General features: G+C 40.5%; 1 protein-coding gene across 3 annotated transcripts in view; it reads left to right on the forward strand.

The window, feature by feature from the left end:
- Nucleotides 1–261: 261 nt before the first annotated feature.
- Nucleotides 262–25,254, forward strand: part of ENOX1 (ecto-NOX disulfide-thiol exchanger 1) — a 365,352-nt gene continuing 340,359 nt past the window's right edge. For all 3 annotated transcript variants that reach the window (XM_058825014.1, XM_058825015.1, XM_058825019.1), the window contains exon 1: nt 262–402. The gene's annotated coding sequence lies outside the window, so the exon portion shown is untranslated. The remainder of the gene's footprint in view (nt 403–25,254) is intronic.

Raw genomic sequence — 25,254 nt, forward strand, 5'->3', positions numbered from 1 at the left:
GCCGTGACGGCTGTGCGCTCCCCGCCCTTCTCACCGCCCCTCTCCCCTTTCCTCCTCCTCCTCCTCTTCTTCCTCCTCCTCCTTCGGGAGCCTTGCCTCCCCTGCACACCTGACTTGCCATTTGTCGGCGGCTTTGCTTGGAGGGGAGAATTTTCCCTCGGTCCCTTGCAGCATCCCTCCCCGGCACACACACACACACATACACACACACGCACACAGCCGGACAGGCAGAAGCAACGCGCTGCCCGTGCCTCGGCAGCCGCCGCCTCTCCGCACCCGGCCCCGCGCTCCCCGCCGCCGCGGGGCGTTCTCCGCCTGCAGCGCCGCCGGGCCCGGCAGCCGCCGAAGGGGGGCGGCGGCGGCGGCTCCTGCTGCTCCGCGGCTCCGCACCGGCAGCGGTAGGTAGGTACGGCGGTCCCGCGGCGGCAGCCCGCTCCGGGCAGCTCCCGGCGCTGCGGAGGGACGGGGACGGAGGGAAGGAGGGAAGGGAGGGCAGCGGGAGCGGGGCGAGACGCGCTGCCCCAGCCCCGCCGGCGGCGCTCGCCTCGCCCGGCTCCTGCTCCGGCCGTGCTCCCGCGGGGCCCCGCGCCGCCCCCGCCGCTGCCCGGCACCCCCCGGGCACCGGCTCTTCCCGGTGAGTCAGAAAGTTTGCTCTCCTGGGCGCCCGGTGTTTGTTGTTGTTTGGGGTCCGCCTGTTTAGGCTGGGCTTTTATTTTCCCATTCCCGCTAGTGGGCTATTTTTATTTATTTATTTCTCTTTTCTTTTTTTTTTTTTTTTTTTTTTTTTTTTTTTTTTTTTTTTTTTTTTTTTTTTTTGTAATTGCAGTCGCTGCTGCAGCGCGGGTGGAAGCGGCTCCCGCGGCCGGCGCTGCCCCCGCCTCGCTGGGCAGCCTCCCTCGGGGCACACGCGTGGGCGGGCGGGCAGCGCACCCAGGGCGGCCGGAGCTCGGGTCCCTCCCGCTGCCCCCCTTCCCTCCAGGAGCTGGGTGGCTGCGGCTGAGATGTTGCCGGCAGCCCTCCTGCAGTTGGCAGAACAGTTTTTTGGTGGCAGCTCGGGAGGAGACTGTCCCATCCCTCTCCTGTTTCTCCTCGTTCCTTGAGAGAGTGTTTTAAAACAGGTTTCAGTGAAGCTGTAGGTGACAGGATCCCAGTGTCACCGAGAGCTCTGCTCCGTTTTGTAACTAGCAGTGTTACTGTAGCGGGTTATCAGCTGGGGAACAGCCGCGTTCGACCCTGGTGAGGAGAGGGATTGGCTGTGGGTCATGTCCATCTTCCGCTGCTTTCATCTAATTGCTAGAAGTAGCTTGCTGTTGTTTGGGGTAGAAGCAGCTCGCTTGCGTTTTACTCTTTTATTCTTTAATTCTAAATGGGGTTTGGTGGGGGCTCCTAGTTTCTGATAGGAAACTATCAGAAACTATGGAGGTTGAATAAATCCATCTCTGACCAGGAGGGGCAAGAAGCTTTGAGGTCCTTCCCTTTCTGTCGTGTGTTGTTACTTCTTTTTTTTTCTTATCACTGGGAGTTCTGCTGTAATGTCTCAAAAGCTTTGATGATTTTTTGCAATGAAACTCATTCTTTTTTTTCTCAAATTTAAAATGGAGTGATAAAATGCATACGTGTTAATAAGTGAGTTGAAAGGACTTTGAAATAGTGCATGTTGTGCATGGTGTGAAATTGTAGATATACATAAAAGAATAATAATTACTCTGCAGGTTTTATTTTAAACCTTCCTATGACTTTGTGCTGAACACTCTTCATCTGTCTCTCAGCTTTTAAGTGTGATTGTTTTTTGTACTCGAGGTCTCCTGTTTTGTTGTGGGAATGCATTGGTGGGCACCTACATTTGCCTGGTTCTCATAATCTTTTATTCACTCATTTTGCAAAGACTTGACATGGTCAAAAATAAGTGAAACTTGCTATTGTGGCTTTCAATTTTAGATCGCGTTTCCTGGTGCTTTTATTTATTTCTCTATTTGATAATTTGTCTAATAATGTTGCAACTGAAGAGGGAGGGGGAGAGCAGGGAATAGTCTCTGACTCTTCTTTGTGTCCAAAGGTACAAGACAAAAAAAATTGTGTAAAGAAATTAAAGCACTGAAACAACCTAGGTCTGAATTCTAAGAACAAAAATTACAGTGGCATGTGTGCTTGCCCGCACCAGGCATTCTGCAGCATGTGGTATTTACAGAACTTGTAGTGTACAGTAGCTCTCCAGTAGTAAGAGAACGCTTTGTATCCTTGAGAGAGTCTTTGACAAGTCAGCAAAACTATAGATACAGTCAAGGAATGCTGATACACGTGTGAGTGTGTGCATATATAAATATCACCAGATTGCCTGAGTTCATTTTCCTCGGTATAGTTTGTCTTCCTTAGCCTGGAATATATACATACTTTCCCCTGAATTTTGAGGCATTTTTTTGCTGCTCTTCTCTGTTTGCATGTGTTTTAATGTTAGTCTTAATCTCGCTTTAAAATACAAAATAATCCGGTAATAGATTTAGAAGACTTTATTGCCAGGCAAACCAGGCAATAGATCATGAAATCAGACAATAGTATTTTGTTTCCTAGCAACCCCCTACTGCAAACAGAAAACAAAACGGTGGTGGATGCTTCCACATCATGATAGCTATATGTCGAAATTCCCAAGTAGTAGATACTGGAGTACTGATTGTGCTGAGGGATTCACTCCTATTTGTTTGAACTGCGTAGTTAATATTTGCCTTTTGTCAGAAAGATTTGCTGGGTTAAGTGCAGTTAAATGGTTAAAATTTCACTCTGGTCTCTTTATAATAATATCTGTTGGAATGAAGAGGACACAAAATTAGGTAGAATTTTTGCCATTAAGAATGATTTGGAGTTGTCTGTTCATATTGCAGAACTGTTTCTAAATCTGTGCTATTACGGACCCTTGCAAATCAAATATATAATCTCCTGTATCCAATATCTTTCTGGATTTTGTGTTGTTAGTCATCCTTTAGCTTTGTGTTTTAAAACTATGTTTGTTAGAATGTATTGAAAGAAAAATCCTTTGTGGCTCCTAGGAATGGAAAGTAAAATCCTAAGTGCCTCCTTGCCATGTTTACGTTCTTGGCACCCAGTTCAGCCCTTCCAAGGAATCAGCGCTATCACCGTGCCGCAGGATTGGGTCCTGAGCCATCATCTTTCTAAAAGTGCCTTTGATAATTCAGTAGTTCCTTTAGTTAGAGTGCCTGAGCACTGAAATGGCACTGAAATTCTCGACCCTGAATCAATCTGGGATGCACTTTGTGCACTGCCATCTATCTGAAAAAATCCATTAGTGCAAGCTGGAGATCTGACCTGGGATGGGTGCAGGTGTTTGTGCTCTGGAAGCTGCTGGAGATGCTGAGCTGCTGTAGGAAAATGAGCTGAGCAGGTGGGGATGTGTAGTTGTATGTACAAGGCAGCAGAGAAATTTCTATGCTTTTGTCTCTTTTATAGGAGAAAATGGCAAAAAGGTGTTTGCCGAGTTTTACCTACAAGTCTTCACTATCCAGCAGTATTTACAGACATCACACAGTAAATTGAAACAGAGGCAGTTTTCCTATTGGTTGCATCAGTGATTCTGTGAAAGTGAAAATATTATTCCAGTCTGGGAAACTGTAAAATCACAAGAAAAATTTGCTGTGGGGAAGACAGCAAACTTAGTCAAGTATGCATTATTAAACAACAGTATTCACGCTAGGCATGCAAAGGGTGTTCTCTGGGTGACTTAGGGGTTCACAGCATTATTTAAGAGATCCCATGTGCAGTCACAGACAATTTATTTATATTGCCCATAGGTATTTTCCTGGTTCATCTCAAGTACTGAGGTACAAAAGGGTTACAGCAGATGCCACTTGAATAAAAAGGGTTGAAGTGGAATGGTCAGAGAGTATTATAATTCTGATAAATATCTATGAGCAGCTACTTTCTTGTCTATATTTGAAATCACACGTTTTTGTGCCGTAGCATGTGTGGATGGTTTGGTTTAGAACATGCTAATTGAATTTTGGAAGGCTTTATGGATTGAGAGGAACTAGTCATTTTCCAATTTTTCTTCTCCGCTTCTTTCTCACATGGCACTACTCCCAAAACTTGAATCTTACAATTAGGTAGTCCACAGATGAAGCTTGATATAGCTGCCTAATTACAGTCCCTACTTCACCTCTGCCTGTGTTTGCCAGGCAGCAAAATGAGAGGAGGCAAAGAAAACAAAAAGTACAAACAAAAAACAAAGGGGAGAGACAGGTCATGAAGTATGCTGTGTATAAACAATGGAAGTCATTTGGAAGTGATTTTAAATACTCTCCACAAAAGTCCTTTTACACCAACTGCATTTGCTGCTGGTGGTGAATATAAAGCTTTCATCTCATCTGCTGTAATGTGGTTGGCCGCTGATGGAGACAACCAAGCCATGGCTCAAACCAAAGACCTTCTTCTCCCTTGTCCCCACTGAAGATCATCTTAAGTGGAACCGTGAGTTATGTCCATTCCATTTAAAGGTGTTTAGGAGACAGGAATTAAGAAATGGACAGCTTTGTTGTCTCTTAACTGCACAATGATGGTTGTGGCTAATGAGCTACCAGTGAATGTGCTGCATATCTTGCTGAGATACACAAGCCTTTCCAAATTTTTAACAAGGCTTGCTTTTATTATTATTTTTCAAAGTGAGTACTGAAGTAATGACAATATACTTACTGCATGTTTAAATCTATAGGCTTCATGATTACTGTACTGAGGGATAAGTACTTAGGTATTTATTTCCAGTTCTTCTTTTAAGAAAGGACAAAAGTGTGATGCCAGTTTTGGACTCTCTTGAGTCTATGTTTTTAAAATACTGTTACCTTTAATCACTGAGCTGTCAGTTCTTGCCAAATACAGAAAGTAGACTATCCAAGTGATTACAGAAACTGAGGATTTGGTTCAGCAGAGCACTGACTTGCACACCCAACTTTTTTTTTAAGCGTGTGCTTAAGCTCATCTCTACTTGCTGAGATCAACTGGATTTAAGAAAGTGGTGGAAGTTAGGCATGTAATTAAATACTTTGATGAATAGGGCAAAACCTTTCAAAGTAATGTCTTTGCTTTGTAATAAACAACTTCAGGACAATTCCTCCAGGCTTGTAGAGTGAAGGGAACAAGTAGGGGGAAAAGGCAAGTTCTTGGGGCAAGGAGTATCAAATCAGGAACTTGCTGGTGGGTGATAGTGATGCTGGAAGGGACTGAGAATTAATAAATGAGTCTGGAATGGGATTTAATCACAGAAAATATGGTTTGTTCTTGAGCTGTCAAAAGAAAGGTAACATTTTGGTGAGCAAAGAGGTGGTATTTCCTTTTTATAAGACTGTTGTGAACACGTGAAAACCAAATATTGTCTTAACAGGAAGGTATTAACAATTTAATGGAGGCTCAAAGAATAGCAACAAAATACTCATGGGTCTGGAGGAACTAGCTTGAAGGGAAATATTCAGAAATAGACATCTCTAGTTTTGGACTGAATATGGGGAGATGGGTTAACTATGTGTCTGTGTTTGAAATGTATTTTAAGTCAAAGCAGTCAGATTTTTTTCCTGCCTTATATGAGAGAATACCTATGACTAAATGGAGAAACCAGGGCAATAAAAGTTTAAGATGAATTCTGGGCCAAAACTCAGTAGCAGAAAAGTGTATTGTTGTTTATATTAGTCTGGGTGTAATGCAAGCCCCCCATGACTCTTCAAATGTTTAAAATTCAAGTAGGCAAATTGTTGACAGGGGTATTGGAGAAGGCAATACTGCATTTTCAGGGAGGTGAAGTACAGGATCAACCAGCCCCTTTTCATGCTTCTGTTCTGGTCTAGTTTCACCTGAAGATTACAGGCAAGCCAGCCTTGCCTTGGTTTCCAGTGCTGGGACAGTTGGATTTTGTGCTTTTGTAATGTGGGATTCAGAACAGGGTCACCATGTGGGCTCAGGCTGAGTCATTGATGGGATGGTGGATGTACAAGGATTAGCTACAGTAGATTTTTTAGTAAACAGCTATGGGTTTTTTATTTGTTTGTTTTTCTTTTTGGAAACGATGAGCATCTCAGGTGGTGTAGAGGGCACAGAGGTGACAGCTTCCTCTTACTTGACAGTTTCTGCAGCAATTTTTTTATCATTTGAGGACACTTACTGCCATCAGGTGCAATGATGGATAGCAGGTACTGTTCCTTCCTTCCTGTCCCCCCATCACAATGCCGTGATCTCAGCACAGCTGTCTCCTGTGATCTGGCTAGTCAGTGTGCAGTGCAAGTCCTGATGACCACTGCCACCAGACTGAGAAAGGGGTAGAGACACAGAGATGATCTTTCCAAGGATGCATTGGTTTCAATGTCCCCATCATCCATGTAAACTGAGAGAAGACTTCAAGGAAAATGCAGGTTCAACGTATAATGACAGCTTTCTTGTGGAATGACAGCCTTTCCTGGAATGAAGTTTAATAAATTTGGTTTATTGCAATTCATGTTACTCAAAGCAAGCATTCAGAAAAAAAAATAATTGTGCAGACTGGTATCATCAGGGAGTGTTTTCCAACAACCATGCCAATTGCAGAGGAGGAGGTGGATTTCCCTCTGCTGTGCTTTATGGATACCTGACAGCCAACTGTTTAAACAAGGCCTATTTTGGTAACCATAAGGTAAAAACAAGTGATTCAGAATAACTCTTCTTAGCATGTTAATGATTAAAACAGCAATCCTGCAGCAGTATCACATACAGGGGAAGGCTTATCTGGGATATCTGGGCTGAGCTGGTGGGTGAGAGTGACCTTTGGTTTAAGTACTTGACAGTGCAAGAAAGGAGCATTTTGAAGCAGTGAAAGACAGGTTTAGGTCTTCTGTGTGCAGTGTAATGTGGAAAAAATTGGTCTGTCTATTAAAACCTGGTACACTCCCAATACACTCCAAGTGTCTTTGCTTATACACAATCCTCTGAGAGTGAAGTCAGGTTCAGTCCTTGCTGGTGCTTGTCTCTGGGAGCTGGTGGGTTGGTTGGTGATGGAGATCTGAGAAGAGGTTCATTTTGAAGGAATGAAATTGAAGGAAGTTTTGTTTTTAGGCAGAACATAAGGATTAAGACTGAGGTTGATTGCTAATGCATTGCTTCTGCTAGAGGGACGTTTTTTGGGGACACAAATTATTCATTTGTGTATGTTAATAACACTCTTCTGTGTGTGTGTCTAAGATCAGGCTTGTTGGATGGGATAGTTTAGACTGAAAGGTACTGTGTAAATGTGAGATTATTATCTCCCTTTTGCAGGAAGAAGCTAGGTCAACAATAATCTTAATTACAACTTGTTTCTGTTAATATATCCTTATTTTTAGAGTTAAGTTAAATGAGGCTTTAAAATGCTTTTATACAGGTACTTTTAATGAAGTGTTACCATTTAGGATGTGGGGTTTGGTATACTGGATCTTAACAATACTTGTGGAGGAGCAGTTTCTCCATGTCCAGAGTGGATAATTCACAACTGTTCTGGTATGGCAGGTTGTCTCTGTGTAGGTTTTAAAGGGACCTGTGCCCTACACAGTGTAAAAATGCTTCAGGACATAACAGCTTTGCCTGTGGTAGAATACGGTGAGGATTTAATAGTATTTTTAACAATTCTGTTTAGATTTATTCATTCCTTTTAGGAAGCATTTTGTCAGGGAAGCAAATAAGAAATGAAATAGAAGGAGCTGATAAAGGTGTGGGGTGAATTTAGGGAGGTGGATTGCAATAACCAGAATGAGAGCATGCTCTTAGAACGAGCACTGGTTCTTCTGCCCTTATAAGAAGTATTTCAGCAATGACAAATAAGTTTGTTTCATCTGAAAGCAGCAGATTGCTTCTTAATATTTTGCTGGTCTGACATCCTGTGAAATTGTGTTATATTCTAATTCAGTAGCTGCTTTGTATGTGGAATAAGAGCCTGCTATTTTCTACCAGGGGAAGCATTCCCTCTCCTTCTGCAGTGATGGAGATATTTTGGTGTTAGAGGTCCATGGATTAATCTCTTCTGATGACTTCTGATAGATGTTGGCGTGACTCAGAAGAGAGAGTTGCATTTTCTGAGTAAGCGATCTGCTTAGTTTGGAGTTTTTCTCAGAGGTGGGACCTTTGCTCAGCAGTGAAATCTGCTGAGATCACAACACGGGAGGTATGGCTACAGACACATCAGAGTGTGGCTGTGGTCCTCTGCTGGCAGGTAGGGAGAAAACACTCTGTGGATTTACTAGGTGTAAATGGGTCATCTTTTCATGCATCCTCACGCCTCCCATGAACACGCCCTTCTGGCTTTTGCTGTCTTCAGGCAGAGCAAAGTGGAAGTACTGATGACAGACTGTTCCATAAGAAAGCTGATGATTTAAAGATCCTGGAAAGTGCATTTGATTTAGAATCTTCTATATGTTGTCTTTCCATTAGTTTGCCTAAAATGAGCATCTCTCTGGTTAATTTCTTTTTAGCAATTGAAGGCACCCTTGGCCATTTTTTTGGTTCAAGTTTATTCATATCTTCAGAGTAAGAGGAAATACTGTGTGCGCTGATGAATCATTTTCTGCAGTGTAATCTCCCATTTCACATGAAGCAGAGAGCCATTACCATTTGTTTCATTGACAGCCTGTGAGGGAACATGTCATTTGAGTTCCTAGGGGGACCTGGGTGAAGCTTCAGCAAGAGCCTCAGCGTGCTGTTGCCAATCTACTTAGCTACACAGTTTCTTGCCAATTCTGTAAGCTTAACACTGTTACGTAAAAGCTTGTGAAACTAGGTATGGTGTGTTTGTCATTTGTTGGGTTTTTCAATTTTATTTTTCGTGATATGTTTGCTTAATTTTTGTATCATCTTACAGAACAGATACAATGTGTAGTTAATATTGTTTTCTTTACAAAAGAGAAGGGAGCTGTAAATTCACCCTACAAAGGAAACTATTAACATTTTTTTAAGTAAAGGAGGCTGGAAAATTGGAATTTCTTTTTCAGTTTCTTGGAAAATACTAAGGGAGATTATATAACTGGATGAAGTCTCTGGGGAAAAGGAAAAGAAGCCTTGCTGATAATGAAAGAACCAAGTAGCTGCTTAATGTAATCCACTCTTCATGGAAAGGGGAGAGAAGGGAGACCTGTGCAGTCAGACCAGGCTTCATTTATTCCAAGCTGAAGGTGGGCGGCACATCTGGTGAGCAAAGTGGTATAAGGCCAGCTTGCTGGTCTGACACCTGTGTTTACCTCTTCCACAGAATCAAACAAAGTTGATTCTGTTTGGTGTTACATACTACAAATAAAACAGAAATTAGAAAAGTAATATTTTTCAGGCTCATCTTGCCCAAGAATCAAGGGAGTAGTTTGAAGTGAGTCAGTCAACTTACTGTAATCAAACAATTCTTCTATACCTCAAGAATCAATGCTGCATGAGTAGCTAGGCAGAAAGAAATAGTGGTCATCTTGAAATGATGAAGAAAATAAGTTTCTTTTGATTCTCCAGTGTCAGACAGGCTACCTGATGAAATTGAATATTGAATTGAAAGCAGAAGGTTGAATTTGATAATCCTGAAGATGAGATCCCTTGCATCATTGAACTACAACTTTGACCTTGATAGCTTCAAGCTTGATATAACCTTTGCATCATTGAAGTATAGTTGTGATGATCACTGAAGTCACTGTTCTAGGTTTCAGTGGCACTTCAATGTAATTGTGTTGTAGAGGAATAATTTTGTTATTGGGGGGACAAAGAGCAAGAGCCACTCATGTTTTAAACACGAGGAAAATGAAGACTTCAGAGTTGGAGAGAAACCGCCTTTCATGCTAATACAAAATGAGCAATATAGAGTGAGATGTAAGCCTGTATGTACTGCCCTTTCAAAGACATTTAAATTCACTAGCTCACTGTTAAACCAATGAAGGAAAAGGGCAATGCAAAACTCAAACCCCAAACCTAAATGAAACAGCACTTCTGTTGATGCAAGGTGTTTAGTGAATATGAAAAATGTTCAGAAAGTGGCTAGAAGCATCCGTGCTAGACAAAATGCAGACCTTTGTAGTGCTCCCAGCCATGTCTCTAAGGGATGTCATGGGATGGCTGTACAACAAGGAGGCATTCTGTAAGCGCCTGAGGAGCAAGTGTAGTAGTAGCAGAAACAAATTGAAATGAGAACTTCTGAGGTAGGTTTGTCCTGATGCTGAGTTCATCTTGGTGAGAGAGAACTGTCTGTATGATTAGCAGTTGGCTGGAAACAAAAAAGAGTGTTTAGACTTCTTTCCTTCAGTTACTCATAGACATCATCTGAGGAAGATTTTATTTTCACTTTTTCCTCTACTCTGTGGTCCTCAATAATGCAACAGCTTGGTTTAAACAGAAGTTGAATGTGACTTCTGTAAAGACTTTTTATACTGCATTGTATAATTCTTTTATATTTTTATATAAATATAAAAATTCCCCAGAGATTCCCCAGGGAAGTGGAAATCTTAGGAAGGCACATAATGATGGTTTCAGAAGGATTTCCAGCAGCTACAGCCTGGTGATGCTCCAGTTCAGATAGAAACTTTCTTCATCTAACTTGCAAATAACTGACATCAGATATCTGAGAAAAAATATTGAAGGAGGTTTCAGTAGCTATAAAAACTGAATTGCAAGTTAAAATGTTTTACGTGAAGATGGAGAACAGGAAGAAGTCTGACCTGCAAGGAAAATGTCTACAGTGCCCACAGTGAGTAAAGTAAAAGTAGTGGGCTGAATATGTTGCAGGAAACAAAAAATTTACAAAGTTTTTTCTAGTGTCAGGAATGCAGAGTGACCCTAGCATGGGTTGGTTGTGAACACTGTAGGGCTTTATCAGTTGGGGTTTTTAAGAATTTGATAGATGCAACTATGTTGCCTGGAAATAATGCAACTGATTCTGTTGCATGGTTGTTCCAGCATTTTTTACGTCTGATTCTGACCAAGCCCTACAGTGAGTAGGATAACAGGAAATGAGACAGTCAGAAGGAGCGTGGTTTCCCAACTTGAGCTGAAATCCACATGATGAATCTGTGCATTGTGTTTGGTTTTTGTTTGTGTCAGAACAGTGGAATATATGGCAGTTTAGTTGTAGGAGATGCTGCCAGTTGAACATGGAGGTTTCAGGCTTGAAAATTTTCTCCCCTGTCCAGGTTGGTGTGTTGTGTTTTTCCATGTTGCACAGTTAGGCCTGAGACATTTTGATAAATTCACTTTGTCATTCATGATCCCATGCTAACACAACTTGAGGTTCAGACCTGGCTGATGCAAATACATCATGAAGCAAGCATGGATAGGGAGAAAATTAATCTCTTTTCTAAAAGCTTATGTAGCCGTATCCCAAGTTGTTAAGGCACCCCTGAAAATAAACCAAAAGAATGGTAGATCTTACTGTCTAGAGACTTACAACTCAGCTACTGTGTTTTTGTGTATTTTGAGTTGTATGCTTTCAGTTTTGGACCACGTTGGAGGAATAATCATGTTACAAAATTAGTTTGGTAGTCTGCGGTTTGTGTTTTTAATAGTAAATGCTTTGTGGACTTCTTGCAGTGTTTCCAGTTGCTGTCTTCAATCAGAGCAAGAAAGTTGTCTGAATTCTGGGAAGCATGTGGGGAAAAGACTAAGAGTCCATTAGATTCTAGTTTCTGCTTTTCTTCAGATGTTTACTCCATAACTAGTAGTAAAAGTAGCACGTAGACCAATAAAAATAACATAGTGTATTAGAAGTACCAGAGTATGAGTTCTTTTGGCAGAGAATGTTGAATTCTCCTAGAAAACAAATTAGTTCCTGTGCATTATGTGTTCATGGAGGTTTACATGAGTAATGAGTCAAATGTTCTTTTAAGATGTATGGGGCCAGATTCAGATCCCCAATGATTTAAATTTTGAGTAATTCAAAAGATATTTATGACTTATACTTCAATAACAGATTACAATCTGGTTCTTATTCTGTAGGATTTTAATAAGGTTATAAGAGGGAAATTCATCTTCATTTTCCAAATGTGTAGCAAGTTACATAATTAATCCAATATTGTCTTCATTCTGGAGGAGGCTGTTTAACTTGAATTTCTTTGTCAAATACCATGCAGACAAGCTCATGTGGTGGTAACATTAAGTAATGATAGAGTTATCCAGATATACAGTTCTGTCATTATCTTGAATTGTTTTCAGTAGAGAAAGAACACGTTGCTGAAGAGAAGAAAACATGCTATTTTTGCAGTCACTATGCAATTAGCTCATATAACCCCTGTGCTCATCATGCTTTGTGTAAGATCCAGGGTGACCAACTGTGGGTCATTTGTGTGAGAACAAAGACCCTGGGGCTGAGAGACAGTTTATTAAGATAATACCGTAGGGTGAAGATCAACTGTCAGAGCATTGCCAATGGAAGTGTGTCTGTATTTATTGAATGCTCGCATAAATAAGAGTTGCTTGAACTGGGATGTTTTGAATTCTAAAGGATGGGGAAAATAACCAGATAAATGGTTATGGTAGTGGTGTGAGCATGGAGCTGACTTCACCTTGTTTCTGCAGGTTCTCCTTTAGTGGTAATGGCTCTGTGAATTTTCTGATGCAAGCTTGAGTGCCTGCCATTTTAACCATGAGATGTTTATTATTTTTGTCCTTTAATCATCCACTTTCATTAAAATGAAGGGCCCTCTATCAGTTTTGGTCACTCTTAACTAATGCCACCCAAAGTTAGCAAAGGAAAGGCAGGAGAAACAGATGAAGCTGTAGACAGAGCATCATTTAAGATTCATTCTCAGGACGCAGGGCTAAAAAGAATTTTTCCCAGATGTTTCTCTTTCCAGGTAGAACAAAGAAAAGTTGAATTGAATTCTTTCATCCATGTCAGAGTACAAAGTGTGTTGTCACTTGCTGATGTCTCAGTGTATTTGTCACTGGGAAGCCCACAGCAATGTGCTTTCTATTTGTTTATGAAAAATGGACATACAATCTGTTTAAAACAAAATAAATTTGTTGTTTTTATTTGTGTAAGCAAAACAAAGCTGCTCTTGTTTGCAGACTACTCTATGACCTTAGCATGTGTGTAATGGCATGTCTGGTGCAGTGTTCTAACCATAGTAAGAGAAGCAAGTTCTTTGTCACAGTGCCTCATAAAGGATTTTCTGTGTATGTTTTTCTACTAAAAATCTTTGATAATCTGTTATTAAATATGAAAGCTTCTTATTTCAGCTTTACAAGAACATCAGATTCTTCTCTGGGAAGCACACAGAAAACTCAGTTAAAAACCCAGCTTAAGATTCAGTTTTGCAAACCCTTCCCCCTCCTTGGAACATTCATATGGAAATACACCATTAACTGTGAAATTCCCTAGCAACCTTAACAGCCTTGAAGAAGAGATCCAAACCCCAGGAATACTCAATTCTCAAGAGCATTTGTACTGTCTTTTGTTAATATTCATTATATTCCAATAAGTGATTTGATAAATTCTTTTGAGGGGCTCTGCTATTTTTTTCTCTCCATTCCAGTGGTTGTTTAGTTGTAACAGTGCAATATTCCCACTGGTGGGAAGTGGAACCCAAAGCTTCTTACCATCTCTCCCAGAAAGCCTTCAAAAATCCACTTCATGGTGATTCCTTTGCTAATTTCTCTGCCAGTCCATAATTAAAAAAAAAAAAAAATTGTTCTTTTTAGTGAGTAGTAAGTTTTTGACAGCTGATAGAGGAATTATTAGTACTTTATGGCATAATAAATTGCTTGCTGACTCAGTTTAGGGAGAGAAGTCATTCTTTCCTATACATGGTGGCAGTAATATGTAGTACCTTGATGGGTTTTCTACCTCTTAATTCTCTTACCTAGTAAAGACTAGTCATCCTTACAAATCCAGAGTTGATGCTATGGTATGCAGTATCTCAGGTGTCTCAGTACAGAAAATCATTCAGGCATTGCTTCAGTTTATCCTTAATCCCATAGGAGCTGAGAAAATCCCACTGCTTGATGGAGACAGGGCTGAACCCTAAAATGAAATCAAATGAAGCTTCATTAACAAGTGAAAATAATTTCTCTTACTTTTGTTTCAGCTCTGGTTTCTAGAGTAATTTTTCAGAAGGAATGTAGAACTGTGATTGTTTGTTGGGGTTCGTTTGGTTTGTTGTTTGTATGGGCTTTTTTTAGGTGGTTGATTTTGGGTTTTCTTGAAATTTTAAGTGGTCCCTTCTGTATGCCTTTTTCTCTATCACTTTTTGTCATCTTCCATTTCTATAATCCTCCTTTCTCCTTTTCTTTATGTCTGTCTGTCCCATGTCTTTTTACCACTACCTCTATTTCTTTTATATTTCAGATGTGTTGTTTTCTGTTTAATGCACTGTCTTCTCTATTGCTTTCCTTTTATTTGCTCTCTTCATCCTTTTTACTTGCTTTCCCCACTATTTTATATTTTGAGGCTCTGCCCTAGAGATTCAAATTAATTTGTTTCTACGGGGATAGAATTATAGACTACTCTAGATTTCCTATTTTGTATCCTGTCCCCATGTCACATGAAGCAAAGGGGTAGTGAATGTAGCCCAACAGTGCTGTATGGCCACGCTAAATTTCTTCTTGTTCTAAGGCTTAGAAACTCAAGTTTCTCTCTTGAGTTCAGGGCTTGGGTAGGCTTTCTTATCACCTTGCTCTCAAAAGTAATTTTCTAATAGTAATCTCTCTTTTGCTCCTTGCATTATATAAGATCAGTAGTGTAAGGGGCTACCCACGTCTCTTTAAGTGTAAGAGTTTTGTACAGTTTGTCAGAGCATTCATGTTTTTGCACAAAGAAAGCTTTACTTTTGTATAGGGATCCTTAATCTGAAACAGTTGTTCCAAAGAAAGGGAAATTTTTGCCATACAGTATATTTAATTATTTTTTGAGTGGGTAAGTCAGTTTGAGAAATGTGGTTATGCATTGCTAAGATCTGTAATCTTAAATGTTCAAGAAACATTCTCTCATGTCTTAGTATCAAAATTTGAGTGTGAAATAGGTAGTACTATTAGAAAGCTCACTGAGTGGTGAGTCAAAGTAATTAAGGGAAAGTAAATAATCTCTGAGGTTCTCATTCCCCATGAAACTAATTTTGTATCTTATCCTTCATGTATTTAAAAATAGTTCCCTGCTAATTCAAGATGCTTGTGTACTATGTCTGTGAAGAGCACTTCAGTCCTATTGAAGGGATGGCAGATTAGGGAGTTATTGGCAACAGATGATTTTTTATATTTTAGGAGAGACTTTCATTTGGGCAATCTAAGAGAACAAATCTTGCTGGAAAATGAGCTTGCTGTACAGTGAGAGAGCAGGTGATCAGCCAATCATTTTGTGAGGGTTTATGACGAGGAAACGTCTGGGTTTGTCTTTAAAGGGATAGAGATGACAGGATTTTCTTGACAAAGATGAGGTTTTCTCCTCAGTCTAGTAAGGCCTTAAATGTTCTGCCATACATGCTTTCCTGTTTTACCTCTACTGTCTGGAATATAGGCGATTTTATTCCCTAGACTAATAAAGTGCACCTTGGGAGAGGAGTGGGTTGTATTAGAAGGGCTAGACTGCTCTGGAGCTGCAGTTCTGCTGTGCACGAGTGTGACAGTGGTCTGACAGGAGAGTGACAAGATTGCACTGTCAACTCCATCAGTATCTTGAGTAGTTATCTTAAGAGGGCTAATAAATCTCCATGACATGTCTCCAGGTTTCTGTGCTGAAGAAAATGAATATAATTTATTTATTTCTGTGTGCATTCTACTCATGAACTCCTAAGGTCTTCTGTTGCCCAAAGAGGCATAATGCATATGTAGATTTATTTTTTCTTACGCAGGGAGGTGCAGGTAGGGAAATGAGGCAGCAAGGGTGAAATAGCAAAGGGGCTCCATTTGTGTGTACAGTGTGCATGAAGCGTGGTGTTGTGCTGAAATGTGTGGAGGGAGCACACAGACTCACTCTGGGCATGTAACATAATTGCAAGAATTAGCAGCCTATGCAGTATGTGTAGTGCAACCCCTTGGGCTCTGAACTGCCTGCCTCAGGTGTCGTGAGGAGCTGCTCAGTGTGCAGGAACTCTGCAATTACAAGGTTTAGTAGAGTCATAGCAGAGTTACATGCCTAAAGTAGACAGTGTAGATGTATTCCCTTGCATCAGATGGGGATGCATGTGTAGCTTATTAAATAAGGAATTAAATAAAGATGCTAACCTGTTTGATAGTGAATTTAGAGGAGTTGGACATGGTATTTTTTTTTTTAAATTCAGATCTGCAAGATGAACTGGTAAAGCTTTTTTTTTCTTTTTTCATGTATGTTAACAGAGACTTTCTGGTTAATTAGCTGCAGATCCTTGTGCAAGCTTAGAAAGACTGGAACTTTATGCACGTGTCCTGCTGTCATCCTCATGCTCTCTGAAATCACTGAGGAGTTAGGTGCAGAAAAGTCAGTGCTTGGCCAGAGCCCTGCAGATTTGGTGAAAGAAAATAAAACTATCAGTTAGCATTCTTGAGAGCAGGTAAACCTAATCAGTGTAAAGGGAATTCTGTGACCTGTTATGTAAAGCATGAAAGCTGCTTTTTATTAATCAATCAAACAAAATCTTGAAAATATTAGGAAAAATTAATTGAGGGAGGGAAAAGCAGAGTTGAGAAATATTAGTAGGCAGCTGGTACTGTTTGTGAAAATAGACTATTCTTAAAGCTTTCATAGGCATTGTGTAGTGTATAGGAAAAAAGCCTTTCCCTTCTTCTTTCAGAGAGAAGCTATGATTTTATCTCAGTAATTGAAAATAATGTCTGAAGTTGTTCTTAACTAAATTTACATGAACCCCTTTTACAAGCTGTTGTTATCTTTCAGGGAATTTCTCAATAAATGCTGCTGCCTCTGCTTGGATGGCATGATCCTATATAGAAAACAAGGCCGAGCACATCCTGTTCATTACTCAAAGAACAGCATTTCTAGCCTAATTATGGTGCCATTTGGCAGTGATGCTGTAGTTAAAGGTGGTTGTTGGTGTTTGTTATAAATCCTGTGTACTTGAATGACTTCATTCATGCCAGGCAGAAGCCTGACTAGCTATTTACTTACTCATTTTCCTCCCTTTACCAAAAATCCCCAAGTGAAGAAAAGTTCTGAATTTCTTTGATATCTGTTAATCTGTCAGTCTATTTATTACAAAAATGCTATGCTTTTCCTTCATTTCAAAACTTTCCTCTGTTGTGCAACACACATGGTAACTGGTTAGTGACTTGCATCACTCAGCACTGTGAGTTGCTCGAAGAAAGCCATGCCTGTGAAAGAGGGGAAAAGAAACACCAGAGCATATGGAATTGTCTAAGTTGAGCAGTCTGTGCGCAGTTATGTCTGCAAGCAGAGATGGTTTCAGTTGCCTCGGTTGCTGCAACTGGGCAATATTAATATAATGACTTCTTGCTTCCTAGGGAACATTGCCAAGTTCCTCACAGTTCCATGAACACTGAGCCGTCCCTCTAGGCACCACTCAATTGTCAGATCTGTCACATTTGCATTAGTATACATTTACTATTTCCTGCTGCATAATGACCACTGCTAGATCCAGTTGTATTTCTATGTTTTGAGAAAAGATGGGGGGAAAAACCCAACTAGACTCAGCTAGCAAATGCTGTTAAGCAGTTTCCTCAAAAAAAAGGCACAATGAGTTTTACAAAAATGCTGGTTAATGTGGGACTTTTTTTCAAAGCATCTCCTATTTAGAATGCTTTTTTCTTTTTTAATTAGGCAAAGGGCCTCATCCAAAGTCTGTTGAACTTAGTGAGTGTTTTCTGAGTGACCTTCTAATGTCTGTTCAAGGCTGTGGAGGCCCCCAAAGTCGTAATGCTGAGAGGTGTAATTGGCCCTATAAATCTCAGTGGGTCATTAATTCTAAGTCTCAATAATGTTAAGACCAGGATGCATGTAAATGAAGCAGAGTGATGAACATAGTAGGAAGATTTATACAAGCATTTTCTTGCTTTGCTTTGCCCAGTAGTAGAAATTGTAGTTTTGGCATGGAAACTTGCTTTCTACCTTATCATCAATTCCCATATATCAGCTATGTGTTTTTGGAAATTTATAAATGCATCTTCCTGGGGGAGATGGCTGGGGATTTTTTTCTTTGCCTATCAGAAGGTAATAGAACGTGACTTGTAAATCTCTGTAAGATGACTATAAGGCCCTCAACTAAAAAATTAATTAGATAGAACAATTTTTCAAAATGTTATTGCACATAGAACACTTGGTCCTGGAAATCATGGAATCATAGAATGGTTTAGGTTGGAAGGGACCTTAAAGATCATCTAGTTCCAATCCCCCTGCATGCCACTCACTAGACCAGGTTACTCAGAGCCCCATCCAGCCTGGTCTTGAACACTCCCAGGCACGGAACATCCAAAATTTCTGCAACCAGCCTGTTCCAGTGTGTCATTACTGCCACGGTGAAGAAGAGACAGTTCAAATTTGAAAGCATACATGCGCGTTTTGGTTTGGGTCTGTGGTGACAGGATCCTGAAGTACACACACACACAGGGGAAGTCCATATCATAGTGAGCTATGAATTCACCATCTCTGGAATTGCTAATGAAAGCCTTATTGTTACACAGTGTGACCAGAAAGGCTTTTCAGTGTCTTCCTTTTGAAAAAGAAAGGAAAAAAAAAGTAAAAAGAAAAAAAGTCTTGCTTGACTTGGCTCAGTAAGAATGTTTATCTTGTTTCCCCCAATCAGGAATTATTTTAATATGTCCTTAGAGATAATCTTCACACCATTCCTTCAAGGCCAAAAGATCCCCAATGTTTCCTAGTATAAACAGAACACTAGGAGGAAACAGTTAGATAAAAAAATATACAAAAACACTCAAAGAATAAAAAAAAATCAAGCTTTTAAAAATGAAACAGGCCATTTATGTGGGAAATTGAGTATTAGTATTTTTATGTAATCTGAGGTGGAAAGGGAATTGTTTGATATCCCATACTGTTCTGAAATAGCATCACATTCCAGCTTTCTGAAACATGTATTTGTCATCATATCTACCTCTATTTATAATTGAAAGGAGAAATTATAAGAGTATTGCTTGGTCTCTGGCCTTTCTGTGCAAAGGCATGTGTATTGCCTTACCAATTCTGAGATGATTAGGGATTATCCTTACAAATGCTGCTCAGGCACTTAGCAGCAATGGGGACTCAGGTGGGAGGAAAAGAAGAGGCAGGGTTTGTGTGTGCATGTGCAAGTACTTCCCTCTGTTCTTCAGGCACGAACTTCAGTTTCATCTGTAATTTTCTGGCAAAGCAGCAAATTTGACTGTAACTTTATTTGTTATCTGTACAGTGGATGCCATCAAGCCTTTTGCTGTATCTAGAATAGTTCCATATTCTTTTATAAATCTATCTGTAATCTTGTGTTGGTGCCCCTAACAAACATTAGTATTCATGCACAAAATACTACCTGATATACTTAACCTGCCTAAGCTAGAGCCTGACCCAAGGGAAGTGTAGGGGGACCTGAAATAGATCAACTGATGAGAATTTCTATTTCGGAGAGCATTAGGCATGCTTTGGTTCTGTTTTGAAACAAGAAAAACTAGGTCAGGGTCTGGGATAATGAGAAAAGGTGTAGCAAGAACTTCTCTACTGTAGGGGAACAAGAATCTGATTCAGCCCAATCAGACTGTTCTGTGCCGAGAAGGGTCAAATTCAGAATAGCTGTGAAGCTGCTTTAAGCCAAACCTGTACTTCTGGCACAGCATGAGTCTGCTGTGGTTGCAGAAATGGTTGATCTTTGAGAACTGTCAGCCAGTCAAGTTACACCAAATATTCCCAAATAAAAGGTTCAAAAAACGTTCATTCTACACATCTAACCAGAACAGATTTACCGTTTTCAAGAGAGGTTGTACTTAATTTTGTGATAGCATTTCTTTCTGCCATTTTTGTGTATTTAAGTTAGAATACAGTCCCAGGTTCTAGAATAGATAGCATTTTCCCTGCAAAGAAACTTGTCTGGGGATAGTAGAATAGCTAAAAAACTCACTTTAGTTTTGCTGTTTAGTTTTTGAAATCTTGCTTATTGTCTTTCTGTCTATGCCACAGATTTTTTTTTAAAGTTAAAATTATGGTAGCATTAGTGTTGGAAGATGTTCTTTTTCTATGTTTGAGCTTCCATTTCAGGATAAGAACATTCACAGGATGAACACACTCTTCTGAGTTCTCATTACAGTCATGGAAAAGAGATGTATGGTGGAACTTCACTTCTGTGGGCTCTTGTGGTGTCATTTCCTTAAATGATATGAATGGGAGAATTATCCCAGCGGTTGCTGTGATCCTTCTCTTGTAAAGGTTGTTGCTAAGTGCTGTTCATCATTTTGGAGAGACTATGTTCCAATATATCTTTGATTATTCGTCTTCCATAGATTTATGTCTAGAGGACATAAAAGTGACAACAAGAGTACATAATAAAAAAAAAAAAATTGCATTTTCTTAAAAGTGAAGGAAGGGAAGAAGAGGGAAAGTCCTTTTCCTGATTCTTTTCCTGACTTCAGTTCTTTAATTCCTGCCTTAAACCCTCTATTTCTGCTCCTCTAGGCCCCTAGTTTTAGTTAAGTAAAAGAGATCCTTCCTCTTGGTGAAAGCCAAGGAAAGCTCAGTTGCATTTATAACAACTTTGTAGTCCAACTATTTTCCTCTGTGTGCAGTATAGTAGTTATTTTTCTTTATTCTATTTAAAAATTTTGTTGTCAATTTTTAAGTGTTTTGACTGAATGTTCAATGTTCTCTACATGAAAAATGTTGGTGTTCCTTTTTCAAGCTTTTAGAAAAACACATCCAAGGGGACAAAAATGTATAGCTTGTTTCTTCAAAATGCTGCTATATTGTGATAAGAGTATCATTCTGACTAAGGTTTGATTTCTAATCTCATTTGTTTGTCATATAAATAACACCGAGGATTATTTCCCTCAGTGCAGGGAAGTTTTCTTTCTGAAAAAGCTTGAGGTTTTTTTTTTTTTTTCGGAAACTCCTTGAGCAAGTTGGTATGGAAGCTGTTGTATTTATGTAATCTCAGCATTCTGTTTATGGATTCTGGTTCAGTTGCTTTACCGTGGGATGCCTCAAGCAATACACAGTTGGAGCCTGGAGCAGGAGTGATAGATGACCATTAGCCTCGGTGGTGCCCACTGAAGTGGGAACTACTGGTGCTGGAGTCTTAGGAGAAGTGTTGAGCCAAATTACTCCGCAGGGAAAACCGTGGAAACATTCATTATTTTTCCAGAAGCAGAACAAAGTAAGTTTATAAATAAGACCCTGGGGAACTTGCTGAACTCCAGGAAACTAGGCTGACCTCTTCAGGAAAGCAGTTTGCTTTGCATGACTGTCTGTCAAAGAAGGAAGGAAATGTCCCATATGGGTGATAGGGCAACACGATGGGATTCAGTAGAGTCATATGGAGGGAAAAAAATGACACAAATATTCCTGTTAGGTGCTTGTTTCAGTGTACTTCAGGAAAGGAAAGCAGAGAAATACAAGTCTAAGTAAGGTAAAACTGACTGTTAGCTCTGAGCTATAGATTCTGTTGGTCTATAAGAACATAGTTGGGAGAGGGTGTGATTTATCTAGCATGTTGTTTTTTGGTATCTTTGCATTTTCTTTGAAGAAATAAAGGATGGGAGGGCTATCCAAAATGTGTGCCACACGAGGTTTGGGTAGAGAGCAAGGACTGCCTGATATAACTGCCTAGGGACACTCTGGATGTGTTGGGACCTGGACACAGTCATCTGGGAAACTATCCAAACTTTTTGAAAATGTGCGAAAATATACTATCTAAGTAATATCAACTCCCTTAGGAAGAAAAAAGGATTTTTACTGCCAATTGTGTTTTGAATTATATAGATTGGGAATCATGCTCATATTAACCATAGAATAGCAGGGGAGCATAAGGATCATCTGGTCTAACCAACCTTTCATGGCAAAAGCACATTCTAAACAAAATGGCCCAGCGTTCTCTCCAGCCAAATCTTAGAAGTGTCTAATGTTGGGAAATCCCCCACTTCACTGAGGAACCATATATTCCTGTGTATGGTTGTTTATGTTGTGAAAAACATTCTTCTGTCATATTGTAATCTCCCCAGAAGCAACTCGTTACTCCTTGTCTTTTCAATGTGACTCATTGTAAAAGGGATCTCCATCACCTTTGTAGTCGCCCTTTAAATAGTGGAGCATGGTGAAAAGGAGGTCTCCCCTAAGCCTTCTTTCCTCAAGGCTGGCCAAAACCTCCAGAAAGGCTGAGAGAACTGCCTCTCTTCTTGTGCCAGGCTTCCCAGTCCTTTCATCATCTTTGTGGCCCATCTCTGGGCCCTCTCCATCCTGTCCACACCTATTTTGCTTAGTGAGAACCAAAACTGAGCATAGTATTCCAGGTGTGGCCTGACCTATTCCAGGTTGGGACAATGCCTTCTTTGTCTCTGCTGGGGATGCCCTTGACGATGCATTCTGTTGGCTTCTTTTGCCGCAGCAGCTGCATGCTGTTCACTTCTGTTGAGCTGCTTGTCCACCAGAGCCCCCAGATCCCTTTCCACAGAGCTGCTCCCCAGCTGGGGGGATCCCAGCCTGTGCTGCACTGCTGGATTATACTTCCACTGGTGCAAGTTTCTCAATTTGCCTTTGGTGAACTTCATAAGGTTATTGTTAGCCTTTTCTTACAGCCTGTCCAGGTCTTCCTGTGGAATGGCTCTCCCTTACAAAGTGCCCACTTCCCTGCTCGGTTTGATATCTTTGGCAAATTTCATCCAGGGGCATTTGATCTCATCATCAGATCACTTATGGGGACATTAAACAGCATAATTGATCCCTGGGAGACCCCACAGGTTGCCAGCTTGTAAAGAAGCTCTGTACAAGCACCGCCTCTGAGTGCTGGTGGTCAGCCAGGTTCCCCCCATCACATGGAGCGCCTGTCTAGACCTCAGTGCATCAGTTTCCCAGGGAGGAAGCCATGGGAAACTGTATTGATAGTATAGGAGAAATCCATGTAGACAATATCCATTGCTTAACCCACCTCAGCTGAGCAGGTTCCTTTGTCAGAGAATGTGTTTAGGTTTGTCAGACATTTGTTGCCCTTTGTGAATGTATGCTGACCTTTCCCAATTACATGTTTCATCTGACTTGTGATAGCCCTCAGGAAGATTTGTTCCATAACTTCCCAAGGGAATGAAGTACTACTGATAAGCCTTTAATTTTCTGGATGCTCCTTTAAGTCCTTCTCAAAGATGGGAGTGACATCAGACTTCTTCCAGTCTTCTGGGATGTCTCCCAGTCTGCATGATTTCTCAAAAATTATGGAGAACAGACTCCCAATGGCATCCACCAGCTCTCTTAACACCTTCAGGAGAATATTGTCAGGGCCCATGGATTTGCTGGGTCAAGCTTGAGTTCACAAACCAACTCTTCTGTCACTGACAGTGGCACTGTGTTTGCATTCACCTGGCTTTTTGTTTCCAAGACTTGGGGTGCAACACAGTTGGTGATGACTGAGGTGAAGAAAGAGTTGAGAACCTATGCCTTGTCACCATTGTTAGTGACTAATTAATCTTTCCTGTTTAACAGCAGGTCAATATTTTCATTTTGTACCTGCGTTTTGTTTATATATCTGAAGAACTCTTGTAGTTCTTTGCATCTTGGGCTAACTTCCATTTGAGTTGAGCTATTGTTTTTCTGTTTGCAGAAAAATAATTTCTGCAACCACAGCAGATTCCTGTCACTGGCCCTGTAGTCCTCAACTGGTATTTGTCCACTTGTCCATCTCTGCTGTGCTCCTCTTCGTTTTGAGCAGGCTCAGAAGCTCAGAGTTAAGCCAAAGGGATCTCTTGCTCCATCTGCTTCCCTTACTCCTAAAGGGGACGGACTCTTTGTGCTTCCAAGAGAGTGTGCTTGAAAAATTTCCATCACTCACTAGCTCCTTCATGCTCCATGAAAGTTTTCAATGGAATCCCTCCCAAACATTGCCTAGTTCTCAATACCTGCTTTGCCAAGAATTAGTAGAAATACTTTCTGTTAACCAAAGCTATTGTAGTAAAAAAGCAGACAGAAGTAGAGATGCATTTGTCAGACACTAAATGTGAATCTGAAAGAAATAGTTTTACAGACTCTCTTAGTTCCTGCCGTGGCTCAGATATCTGGAATCCTTTTTCAAGTGTAAATTTGCCAGCAGCCAGGGCTTCCATAGTGCAAACCCCATCAATCATCTGCTTGTATATTTGCAGCATGCAGCACAGCCAACAGGGCATGAAAATCTAGACTGTCATTTCTTGGAACTAGGAGAGGTAGCAAGAGAGGCAGTGTATTTATTGAGAACCTCTGTGTGAGAGGATGTCATCACAGCCTTCTTGTTTTTCTCAGTTGTTTTGGTTTTTTTTTAAACTGTCATATGCATCAGTCTCTTAAGATGTCTAGTAAACTACGACCAAAACTGTTATGTGTCCTAGATACTCTTAATGTCTTTGATGTTGCTGAGAAAATGAGGTGTTAGTTTGCATCTTCAGAAAAAGTAGCCTGAATTCATCCCAGATAACTTTAAAAATAAGACTTTAACAAGGCCGTCTATTCCAGAAACATACATCACCCAGCTTTCCTTTGTGTGAAGAGAGGCAGATACCTTTATAGGTCTGTATCTGTAGGTGTTGAATTTGGTCTTAGCATGGCTGACATCTTGTAAAAATGTCTGTTTCTCTGCATTGCCCAGACAAAGAGTCTAGGATGGTTGCATACTCATTTCAGGTCCTTCAGCTGGGAGCAGCATGTAGCTGGAATCTCTGATACTGTGGGAGTGGTGGACAGCAGCTTTTCCATAGCCTCTCTTTACCAGCCATATGCTGTTGTTCCATAGTTTAGAAAAACATGGATTACCTGTGCAACTGAGATAGCTCATGATTGACCCTCACCTGTGTTGGCACAGGAACAGGTGGAAGTCAGGAAGGAATGCTGACCAATCCAGCGTATCTTTCAAGTAGAAGCAAGAAAGGAGAGGTAGTTATAATGCCTAATCCATGCATTCTGATGATCTCTGAGGGTACAGAGCACCAAAGACAGCTGAAACCTGATCAGTGAAGTAACAACTTCCCTATAAACTTGCTAGAAAACTTTGGAGGGTGTCTTTGAGAATGGTATGATTATCTTAATGTTCTTTAGGTCTGCTTATCTCCATGGGAAAACATCATGATTCCATTTTGAGGAAGAATAGGTAAATACATATTTCTGTTACCTTTTGATCCAAAGAAGTCACTTACCTTTTGAGTGCACTC

This window comes from Ammospiza caudacuta, chromosome 2, assembly GCF_027887145.1.
Source record: "Ammospiza caudacuta isolate bAmmCau1 chromosome 2, bAmmCau1.pri, whole genome shotgun sequence".
NCBI classification, from domain to species: domain Eukaryota; kingdom Metazoa; phylum Chordata; class Aves; order Passeriformes; family Passerellidae; genus Ammospiza; species Ammospiza caudacuta.